Genomic DNA, 11,804 nt, shown 5'->3' on the forward strand with positions numbered 1-11,804 from the left:
TTACAGCTTCCCAAGCAAGTCCTGGGGCAAAGTGCGTGTGTAAAAATGGCGACGACGTATTAACCGGGCGGCAGTGTGGCAAAGAAATCAACCGATTGCAAGGCAACCCTCCCGTCAGGAAACGAAGGGTGAGTTTCAGTAATTTCTGCCGTTTAAGGTAACCATCGACGAGTCATTCCCGTGTGTCTCATTCCGCCCCATGTGGCATGTTCTCTTATGGAGAACTTACAATTTATATTTCGCCATTCATATTCAATGAAATTGCAATGTTATTATTTTAAAGAATTCTATATTTTTAATTGGAAAAATTCATCTCAACAGATTTTTTGGAAAAAAACTTCCTTCCTTAATAATTTGTTGTCCTTTTTTGGAACGAAGTTTTTTTTAAATCTGTTGAGATGAATTTTTCAAGTTAAGTATATAACATTGCAATTTCATTGAATATGAACCGCGAAATATATTGTTTAAGTTCTCCATAAGAGAACATGACACATGGGGCGGAATGAGACACACGGGAATAACTGGTTATCTTAACCGTTCTTCAGTTTGTTTTACGAGACATCTCAAAATTTTGAAAAGCTTTTGGCATTGAAACTTTTGTACATAAAACCTGAAGATCTAATCACCCGGCGTGGGGGATTTAAATAATACGTTATAAGTACAATTAACACAATATCAAAATGGTTACGTACAGGGAGCAGCTATGGATACGGATTACGATGGTGAGGAATGCCACCTAGATGTAATTTACGAGTGCCCAAATCCACCAGATGCAACAACGCCGGCGAAATATGCGGAAAATTGTATCGCACTCATTGAGAATCATTATTCATGTTCGGACCAGGATGGACACGGATTCTGCCAATTTAGTTCATCTCAAGGCTAAATTTTCGGCCCAAATGAAGGCTCTAAGATATTACCCGACAAACGGAATAAATTGTAATAATAAGATTTAAAAGAACATTTAAACCTGGGGAGGAATTCAATTATAATTTGCGCAAAGCGTAAGCACTGATTTTGAACCAAAATTTAGACTTACGCCGTGCGCAAATTACAATTGAATTCCTCCCCTGGTGAACAAAAAATTAGCTTTCACCAGTTTTAAGGTAGCACGGAATTTGCCTTATTAAATTTAATATTTGCACATATTTAAATATATCTGCTATACAGCATTTGCTTCTTTGTACATTTTCATCACCGCAATTCGACAAACTGAGGCGCTACATCTAATCAACATAACGTCGCACTAATTCTAAAAAGATCAGTGTTTCTTAATTCTAAAATGAGCTATGTGCAGTCACTTCTTAATTCTGAAAGCAGCTGAATGCACCGTTCACACAATTAGTTCTTATGGTGCTTATGGTAAAATGACATCGGCCAGAGATATTCCCCAATGCAGAACAAAGGTCAAAAGGTCACTAAATCCAGGTTTTGTGATGGGTTTGGCAAGTGAGAGATAATTGAGAATTCTCATTATTTTCGTATAAATATTTATTACGACAAATCATCCGGTTGTTTGTCATGAAATTTACTGCGAAGTAGTGGAGGTTATCATGTTCATATTTGCAGATTTTTTTTCGTCCAAAACTATTAGCTGTCACGGAAAAAGATAGGAAAAACTGGCAAGAATAGTTTTTACCGTCTAAAACGGGAAAATATGCTGCAAAAATTTCTCTAATACTTAGTATTTTCCTAATCGGACTTCATATTCGTCATCTCGAGAACATTTTGCTACGTAACGCGCGCACTTTCAAACAGTTCTGATTATTTTTCATGTCAATCTTGTAGATTATTAACGCAGCCGTATTATCAACTTTTTTCTTAGAATTTAATGGAAAATACGAATACCTATAAAGTCAGATTTTAAAAATATTAAGTTGTGTGGAATCGCCCCAAACGCAGAGTTTCTCCCACTTACTTTAGTGGGTGGTAAAAAGTGCCTTTTTGTCCACTTTTTCCTACTGCTCTGTTCAATTTTTACCAATCGAAACAACCCTGCATACTTACAGTGTTTGACTTGTTTAAACGTCACGAATTTGGTAATTAAGTTCGTGAAATTAAAATATGAAATATAAGCAATTTTAAAATAAATAAATATTTAATTATGATAATTTTTTTAGTTGGCTAAAACTGAAAATCTGTTTTTACACCGGTTTCACAATGAATTAATAATGCCTGGTCTGCAATTTGCATGAGAATTCATGAATCTAGGACATTTCAGACAATGGAAATGTGGTCTACAATGAAATATTCATTTGCGTCACTCACACTCACATTTGTTCACTACAAAACCGGGTCATGTTGAATCGAGCAGTCAGTTAGGAAGAGGATTTCGTATAATTTCCACTTTTTAAGTATAATTTTACTCTGGAGTTTTGTGAAAAAAATTTAGCTGCAAAGATGAAATTGTTACAACCCGTGGTGATTTTTCTTTTGGTCCTTCTGGTAAATGCATATTCCTAATTTACACTTTTGGTCATCTTGTACACTCCAAGAAATCCAGTAGCAAAACAACCTACTCCTCATTTCCTTTAACAAAGTGGTATTTATGATTAACAGCTCGGTATTAAGGATTAATATATAGGCAGTAAGTTTTACCGGACCGGGGTAATTTTAATACGAAGAGGTAGAGCAACTTTAATAACGAGAAATCAATACCTACGTGACCATACAGGTTTTGTAACATAGCTGGTAATACATTGGTCCAAGGTCCATCTAAAAAATGGTCCGTGGTCCATCGACGGACCAATTTATTGGAGTCCATTGTGCAAAATGGACCATTTTGATCCCGTGAACCATATCGTCGTCCTAATTCTAAATTGAGCTAAGTGCAGGGAATGCTTAATTTTAAATAGAGATAAGTGTAGTCAGTCCTTAATTTAAAAAAATCTAACTGCACAATAAACACTATAGTTAAAACAAGTGCAGTTACCTTCTTTTAAAATTAAGAACTGACTGCACTTAGCTTTATTTAAAATAAAGTTTTCACTGCACTTAGCTCAATTTAGAATTAGAACGACAATATGCCATTGTGAGTTATGATTCTTAAGAGTGTACTAACGTAGCAACTAACTTAATTCCAGGGGAACGTCCTTGGACGGGGAATAATCGGCGATGGGGACACGCCGCTTACTGCTAGGGTCGATGACCTCGAGATGATTCCAAGCCAACCTGCGGAACAAAGATGGTTTGGCAGGTGGTGTACTTGCGTCCATGGAAGATGCCAGACAGGGACCTTTTTCCCCTGGACGAATAATGGTGATGTCGATGGATGTTAAAACTATCTTGATTTTAATAAATTTCACAAGAAATTTGTATCCGATTTAATTTTATGTAATTTGTCATGCTTGAAAGTGAATAAATAAATAACTTCCTGCCTAAATTATTCCATTTGTGCGGAAACAGGCTTCCGTATTAATTACACTCTTATATCACTCAACGCGGTGTTGATATGTGACTTTACCATCTTGGTATTGATTTGGTAATAAATTTACAAAATTAATACCATATATATGGTACAAAATTTAATATCACCTAGTAATAAAATGATTACTGCATAGTATTATTTCATTACCGAATCTATACCAGGGTAGTCAACCGTTTAATACCAAAGCGGTAGAGTCACATATCAATACCGCTGATTTTTTTAATACCCAGTTTCTAAGAGTGTATGGCCCATTAATTATGTCGTCAAAATTCAACTGCTTCCACCGTTAGAAGATGCTCCTAATTTTACGCTGCATCTAAACTTTCTGCGAGGAGAATCAAATCCTCGGAAACGGCAATCTTCATATAAAGTTAAATTCTGTCCATAACCCGTATTTTTCGACGTTTCCAAGGTTTATTCAACCTGACTTTATTTATCTTCTGAATTAATGAATAATACATAATAATTGACATATGTAATTTGTTAATTTACTTTACTAGTTTGTCACAAATTAATGATGGTTACATCGTCGACTAAATTTATTTCAGCACTCTCAGCCGAATCCTACATGAATACGTAGTTATGCAGATTTTCCTACAAATTGATTGACAAGAATGGTAAAAAATGGGTTGGAGTATGACTTAAACTTGTCATCTTTTGGACCTTGCCCTTTCCCCGTTCCACTTCCGGGTTCAATTGGAATAGCTGATTTCTCTGATCCCGTCGTGACTTTTGTTGGGGTTGATGGTGAAAGAGTTGTAGTCGTCGTCGTAGTTGGTGTCGTTGGTGGATTATTCTCGGACAAGACTTGCTGCAAGAGTTGTTTTATAGCAACCACACTCCAAATGGGGACACTGATTGGTTTAGCTTCTTCCGTGGTTATGGTTACAATGTCGTGTCCTCTATCTGTATAACGGAGTGGGCCGGTGTCAATGATTACCGTAGCCACTTCCAGAGGTGGTGCGACGGAGATAGCAGCCGCTGTAATTTTTGTGTTGGGTGACATGGTGACCGTTGTCGGTGAGGTGACTCTATTTATCGTCGCAGCTGGTGTAGTTGTCGTGGGTGTGGTCGTAGTAGGTGTCGTGGGTGTGGTCGTAGTAGTTGTCGTGGGTGTGGTCGTAGTAGGTGTCGTGGGTGTGGTCGTAGTAGTTGTCGTGGGTGTGGTCGTAGTAGATGTCGTGGGTGTGGTCGTAGTAGGTGTCGTGGGTGTGGTCGTAGTAGGTGTCGTGGGTGTGGTCGTAGTAGGTGTCGTGGGTGTGGTCGTAGTAGGTGTCGGGGGTGTAGTTGTCGTGGGCGTGGTCGTAGTAGGTGTCGTGCGTGTAGTTGTCGTGGGTGTGGTCGTCGTAGGTGTCGTGGGTGTGGTCGTAGTAGGTGTCGGGGGTGTAGTTGTCGTGGGTGTGATCGTAGTAGGTGTCGTGCGTGTAGTTGTCGTGGGTGTGGTCGTCGTAGGTGTCGTGGGTGTGGTCGTAGTAGGCGTCGTGGCTGTGGTCGTAGTAGGCGTCGTGGGTGTGGTGATTGTAGGCTTTATCGTAGAAGTCGTCTCCGTTAAGAACTTGCCCCTAGCTATTGAGGCGATTGTGTACCCCTGCCGAATTAGGTAAGTAAATCAGTACCATATCATTTTATCTATTCTTGCGTTATCTACAAATCATCTACAAATATCCATCCCGCCCATGCTTCAGGTAAGGGAACTCTCACACAATTCGTCATCAAATTTCCAAACCTACCTTGAACTGGCTCGTAATATGGCGCAATAACATGGGCGATACTCGTACAACTAACTCGGTCTTTATCAATTGTTGCATTGCTGCTGACAATTGCTTCCACGCCTCATCTTTGGCTGGCTCATCCGGTGTGAACCAGTTCGCCAGGGTCGTCGTCTGGGGATTGTGCACTCCCAGTAGGTCGAGTTCGAATGGAATTCCAAAAACCCTTTGTCGTCTACTCGATACCTTAACCAGAGATGTGCCGATAGCCCAACGCTTCCGTAAAATCCGCCTTCCATAAAGAGCCTTTCCTCCCCAAGGGTCCCGTTCAGGGAATATTCCCCGCTAACTGGGAACAGAATTAACAGTAATACTTATTCTGCTAACTTTAAAAAAACTCGGGTACAATACAATTTTACATTTTACTAGTCTTTCTCATATTTTTGACCGAATTTTCTCTGCACTTATAAAATTACTTACACTCATACATACTTACTTGGTACAGCTTTCCAGGACCCGTCTGGCAATATTGGCTTAAATTCTGTATTGATGTATCCATCATAATTGCTGGTAGCAAGAGAACCAGTGGCGCTTGTTTTAGATTTTTCAAAAATATTTTCTATCTTGACATTCCTGCACAAAATTAAGTAGTTATGAATCGAACAAATACGATATTTGGGAGTATAGACTCTCAACTGGTCAACCGGATATTCGGCTCTACCGGGTTTTTAAGGCTGTATACATAAATCCCATTTATATGTAGTCGGCATTACAAAGGAAATTTCGCGCGGCGGCACAATAACTTTTTTGTGAGTCTACACTCTTAGAAACTGGGTATTAAGAAATGAGTGGTATTGATATTCGACTCTACCGCGTTCGTATTAAACCGTTGTACTGTCCTGGTTTATATTCGGTAATGAAATAATACCACGTGGTAATCATTTTATTTCTAGGTGGTATTAAATGTTTTACCATAAGGTATTAATTTTTTAAATTTATTACAAATCATTGCCACGAAAAGTCAAGGAAAAGTCGCACATCAATACCGCGTTTACTGATTTTGTTAAGAGTGTAATAGTGCTGCCATGTCACATGCCAGGTCCAAGTGGTTATTTCTAGTAATTTGTTACCCAATCGGTAATTAATTATAACCCTGACGTACTCCATTCCAACTGAGGAAACTAAAATCACCACCATTTGCCTCCCCGATATATTCACTCTTTTTTCAAAAACCTTAAAGTGACCCCTTGAATGGAAACCAGCCAATTAGTCTCGCTGCTTGTCCACGTGACGGGTCCCTTAATCTCAAACACCTCACCAACCCGCACCACATCGGGAGGTAATGGTTTCACACGGAGGTGTAGGAATAGAAGGAAACAGTCCTCTGAAAAACCCGGATTATTTCAGTTAACAAAATTTCAAATTTACAAATGTAACCAAGTTGAATAAATGTTACTCAATATTGGGTCAAATTTATGCTCTAGAAGGACGCATATTTATTACCTGGCTGGTTGCACTTTGGTGTGGGAACCACTGACCATTCTGCCTGACACAAGGCGAGCAGGGCAGAGAGCACAACGAGCAGCGTTATGCCCATGATTGTTAACAGATCAATTATTGGCAATCTGACTTTCGCTATTATACTTGTGCGTATACGGGTTACCCCAACGCTGGACACAAAAGGTGACGAAATACTGACTCCTTAAAACGGCGTCGCTACGTTTAAAAGGAGCCTCTAAGAACTGTGCCCATGACATTATGTAACTAACGCGCATAGTTAATTATACTTGTCAAAATTAATTCTATTGATTCCATGATAACTAACGACGCCGGCGGAACGAGCCAAAGAAAAATTGTGTGCTTAATAGAAGACTTATTTTATTATATAATCACGCATGTACGAGTATGTACACTGCAAAATAAGACTGGTATGATCCGATCTGAAGGATGTCTTTATCCATCCTTTGCTATTACACAGATTCGATCCGGTAAATACGGATCGGACTCCGAGTATTGCAACTTTTCGGATTGGATCCATGCTATAATTATACAATGATCCCTCCGATAAGAATAGGATTACAGGCTCCACTGCAAGAAATTACGTGCTCATTTCTTACCCCGCGGTGTGTATGCGTGACTCCAACGCCGTTATTGTAAGCTCTACAACACACTGTGCCAATATTGACGCCAAGGGGGTAACAATTTATTCCCACGAGAATCACAACATCATGCGTTTATATATCAGCTGTAGAGTGTATACACAGCGCTCGGCCCCCCAATATTTTTTTAGTGTGCCAGTCAGGTGCGTGACATTAAAAGTTTAAAAAACCCGTGCAATACACTAATATGGTATAAAATGTAATACCAAATACCAACTATTATTAAAAGTATTACCACAAGGTATTATTTTAATACAGAATCTATACCAGGGTGGTACAACGGTTTAATACCAAAGCGGTAGAGTCACATATCAATACCTCTCATTTTTTTAACACCCAGTTTCTACGACTTGGGGTTCCTGTGATCAAAATTACTATATCGAAGTATTATTAGAACTATTTCCTGCAATTTGGACATGTTGCTAATTATGCAGTTATGTTTGTACCCATGCAGTCACTACATAACCTAATCGGAATTAATTATGTCGTTTAATCTAACATTAATCTGCGTGACTTTACCGGATCATTAAGAGTGGAATGCTTATGCATAAGTTAAGTTAGGTTAGAGGGGCTCTAAATGAGAGCGACATAGCAAATTAAAAATTGTAATTTACTTTATGTAAGGTACATAATGTAACTAGTTAATTCAACACGTGCTCTTAAATAATGCCTGTGCAAGCTACATCAACAATTTCACACAACAAAGACCAAACTTATGTAAGTATGTTTCAATTACAGAATCCTTTATTAAACTGTCAGTAGATATCAGTTAGCATAAACTGGTTTTCAATTCATGACATGTTGGCCATAATATAATTAAGCAATTGCTAACATTTTTGTATCTGTGCGTCAACTAATCCTAAGACGCTTAATTATTAACTGTTGAGGTAGACCAGGAGATTTGAGTCAAGAAATCCACACTCAAAATAAAATTTTAGCAAAATCGCTACTAGCCGGTGTCACTGAATAGTAGGAGTGTTGTCACCTGGTGGTAAGAGGCTGATACAAAAACCGGTAGTAGTCTGCTACCAAACCAGTGAGGTCATATATAGATACCGGCTGGTAGCGATTTTGCTAAAATTTTATTTTGAGTGTGGATTTCTTGACTCAAATCTCCTGGTCTACTTCAACAGTTAACAATTAAGCGTCATACAATTAGTTGACGCACAGAAAAATAAACCCTTACAAACGAATATAAAAAGGAAGCGTCAGACGGTTATTAATATATGTCCCAAATATCCGTACGTCCTGTCTACAACGATCCAAACTAAAAATTCTATATTTTTGACGTTTGACCTCGTCTACACGGTCACGAGGTCGAAAATATTGTCGTCGTTTAATTCGTATAAAAATGTCCTTTAAAATGACATCCCATATGACAATTAAGTATTTTTTGACCTCATGACCCCAACGTCGAGGTCAAAGGTCGAAAATATTGGCGTCGTTGAATTCGTGGCGAAATTTCCTTTAAAATGACTCCCCATATGAAAATTAAGGTTAAATTCAATTTTCGACCACACCCCCTGGCGCCGTGGGGGGTGGTTCGATTGACCCCATTATCGAACTCGACCGAGAACTAAAAATTAGAAGTACAAAGGCGAAAACCGCATTTGATTATCTCGATCCGTTCTCCTGTTATCCTGCTTACGGACGGACAGACGGACAGACGGACAGACGGACGGACAAAACCATCGCAAAAGTAAGCTGACGCTTCCTAATAAATGTTAGCAATTGCTTAATTATATCTGCACTGCAGATATAAAATGAGACACCTCGATCCACCACCACTTCACTTAAGAATCATAGGGGCCACCTGCATATCGTCGTTCTAATTCTAAATAAAGCTAAGTGCAGTGAATGCTTAATTTTAAATAAAGCTAAGTGCAGTCAGTTCTTTTTTTTTGAAAAGAGCTAACTGCACTTGTTTTAACTAAAGTGTTTATTGTGCAGTTGGCTCTTTTTAAAAGTAAAAACTGACTGCACTTAGCTCTATTTAAAATTAAGCATTCACTGCACTTAGTTCTATTTAGAATTAGAACGACGATATGTAACCCAGACGGGAAACATAAATGGCGAATTTGGGGCATCTATATTTCCAGCAGTGTCTCTCCTGTTAAATAACACCCGCACGAAATTAGTGGACGAAATTAATATTTAGAAAATGGTGTTTTCAAACCAGTAACGTTTGAAATAATCGAATCTCACACCAATTTGGCATGGGTGGAAAATATCAAATTTCTTTAAAATATGCATTTCCCTGCGAGAAGTGAGTTTCATGCATTTTTGTGCATATTTATGCACCGTGCATACACAAAAATAATTTGGTGCGCGCAAAAACAAACACTGCACATACACACTTAACTCTACGGATATTTAGAGTCCACTAAAGTCGTTCATATCATTCTTCCATGTCCTTTGGAAAGTTCAGCGAGAGAAGGAAGGCTGAAGGGGAAGGTTTGCATAATAAGAAACAGCCATCATCGCCATTTTCACGCACAGCATGGACCGTCATCGTAAATTGTTCTCTCGACGACTGTCGGGTTTGGGTTAGGGAATTAATATGGACAGGACGAAATAGAGACGCCAAAATGAGGACAAAAAAATCTGGACAGGAATAAATGTGGACACAAAAAATGTCGAAAATGTAATTAAAAACTACAAGTAATTAAAAATAAACCCTGGTTCGGGCTAAAAACTGTTCAAATCAAATTTTGTGCGCAGCTTGTCGAGCACTTTTTCATAGTATGGGCGAATTACTCTTTCTCTTACGACCTCGTCGGTTTGGTACGGGCGATGTGCTGTACGTTTGGTCAAATTTTGATGAAGAACACGAGGGCAGGTCAGAATTTAAAGTAAGAGTGACAAGCGGGAGAAGCGGTGCTTGTTGATCTCGCTCTGTCTTTTTTCGGGACAAATTGCACATCATATTATATGAAATACCTTTCACAAAATCATTTAACTCCATCTCATTATATTGTAATACGAGGGTTTTAAGCCTGTCGTCCAATTTTATTTGCTTGAATTTTGTGTTCCTGGGGGTCTTCCCACTTATTCTTTCTTCAATCGACGCGCGAGTGGAGTGCTGCTCTTCTTACGTACGAATAATTTTTGTAATGCAGACAAGGCTTATTCTTGTATGCACCGTGTTTGCGCGTGTCTATATCTATGTTGTCCACATCTAGTCCAGTCCATATTTTTTTGTCCACGTTACTCCTTGTCCATGTTCATGTTGTCCATATTAATTCCGTCTCCCGTCGGATTTGGTTTAATATGTAAATCATACATATTTATTCGACAACGGCAAGTGGCAGGGTTTCTCCGTGTCTCTGGACAGCCTATGCTTCACAATACATTCTAAAGCCACTTTTGAAATTAACCTGGTGGTGATTTTTTTCTTATAGAAAATCGAAAAATGTTATGAAAGTCTCCGCAAACTTTCGAAATACTCTCAAATTTCGAGAAAAAAATAATATTAGGGATGCTTCATACAGAGGGTTATTTTTACTTATAGGCACTGTAACTAACCTTAATTTTTGGGTTGAAGGGCTCGTCGGTGAATTTTTTTGGTATTTTCTACGTGTTCCCCATCGTTTTCTGATATGGCACGAAGTCGTCGTTTCCAAGAATTGAATACTTTTAGGCACATTTCAGGGGTGACTTTGCGCCATTCTTCATCTAAAACTTTGCAAAGTCCGTCGAGAGTGGTAGCTCGCCTCTTAAAAAGGGCCTGTTTCAACATTCCAAATCCAAAAAAATCCATCGGGGATGCATCAGGGGACTTAACTGGTATCTCTGGACTAGGAATAATTGTTATTCCGAATTTTTCTTTTAATTCGGCCGCGTACTGGGTCGTGATTCGAGCGGTGTGCGAGGACGCCGCATCATGGTGAACGAACACCTTGTGGGTCTCGCCAGGGTAGCGTTTTGGAATTTCTTCCTCCAAAAGAGGACTTAAAACTTTGTCAACATAATAGGTCGCATTAATCTTCACATTATGGGGAACTCGAATCAAGGGGAGTGTTCCACGACCGCACATAGCGCCGACTATCATAACTTTGACCGCAAACTTTTCACTTTTTTCGCAGACATAGTTCTCCATGTCACTTTGGCACTTTGAATAGCAAATTCTACGATCCTTTTTGCAATCCTCGATGAAGAATAATGGTTCGGACAATGTGACAACAAATTCGGACTTTTTACCTGCGAGGTGATTTTTGTACAGCTTCCTAGATGTCGACTTCCGTATTTTCTTGTGCCGTGGTTTGAGGGCATGCACTTTGGTCTTTTTGTATGTCTTCTTTCCTAAATCCTGATGAATAATTTTATTTATTGTTGACTGAGATACATGATACTTCTTTGCCATTTGATTTTGGGTCGGTGGGTTTTCTTTTTTAGTGTCACGGTTAACTTTTGTGATGAGCGTCGGTTTTCTCACTTTTCGGGGCAGGTGTTGGGCGGATGTGGAAGTCCTAATTCTGTAGCCTGGTGCCTGTTTCCTTCGGAATTTTT

The 11,804-nt window shown here is 39.0% G+C and overlaps 1 long non-coding RNA gene across 1 annotated transcript; it reads left to right on the plus strand.

The window, feature by feature from the left end:
- The first annotated feature begins 2,280 nt into the window (after positions 1-2,280).
- LOC118439235 lies at positions 2,281-3,385 on the plus strand. Its single transcript, XR_004837298.1, has 2 exons — positions 2,281-2,445; positions 3,084-3,385. It is a non-coding gene; the product is annotated as an uncharacterized LOC118439235 (long non-coding RNA).
- Positions 3,386-11,804: the final 8,419 nt, after the last annotated feature.

The sequence above is a fragment of the Folsomia candida genome, unplaced genomic scaffold (genome assembly GCF_002217175.1).
Source record: "Folsomia candida strain VU population unplaced genomic scaffold, ASM221717v1 Fcan01_Sc032, whole genome shotgun sequence".
In the NCBI taxonomy this organism is placed as follows: domain Eukaryota; kingdom Metazoa; phylum Arthropoda; class Collembola; order Entomobryomorpha; family Isotomidae; genus Folsomia; species Folsomia candida.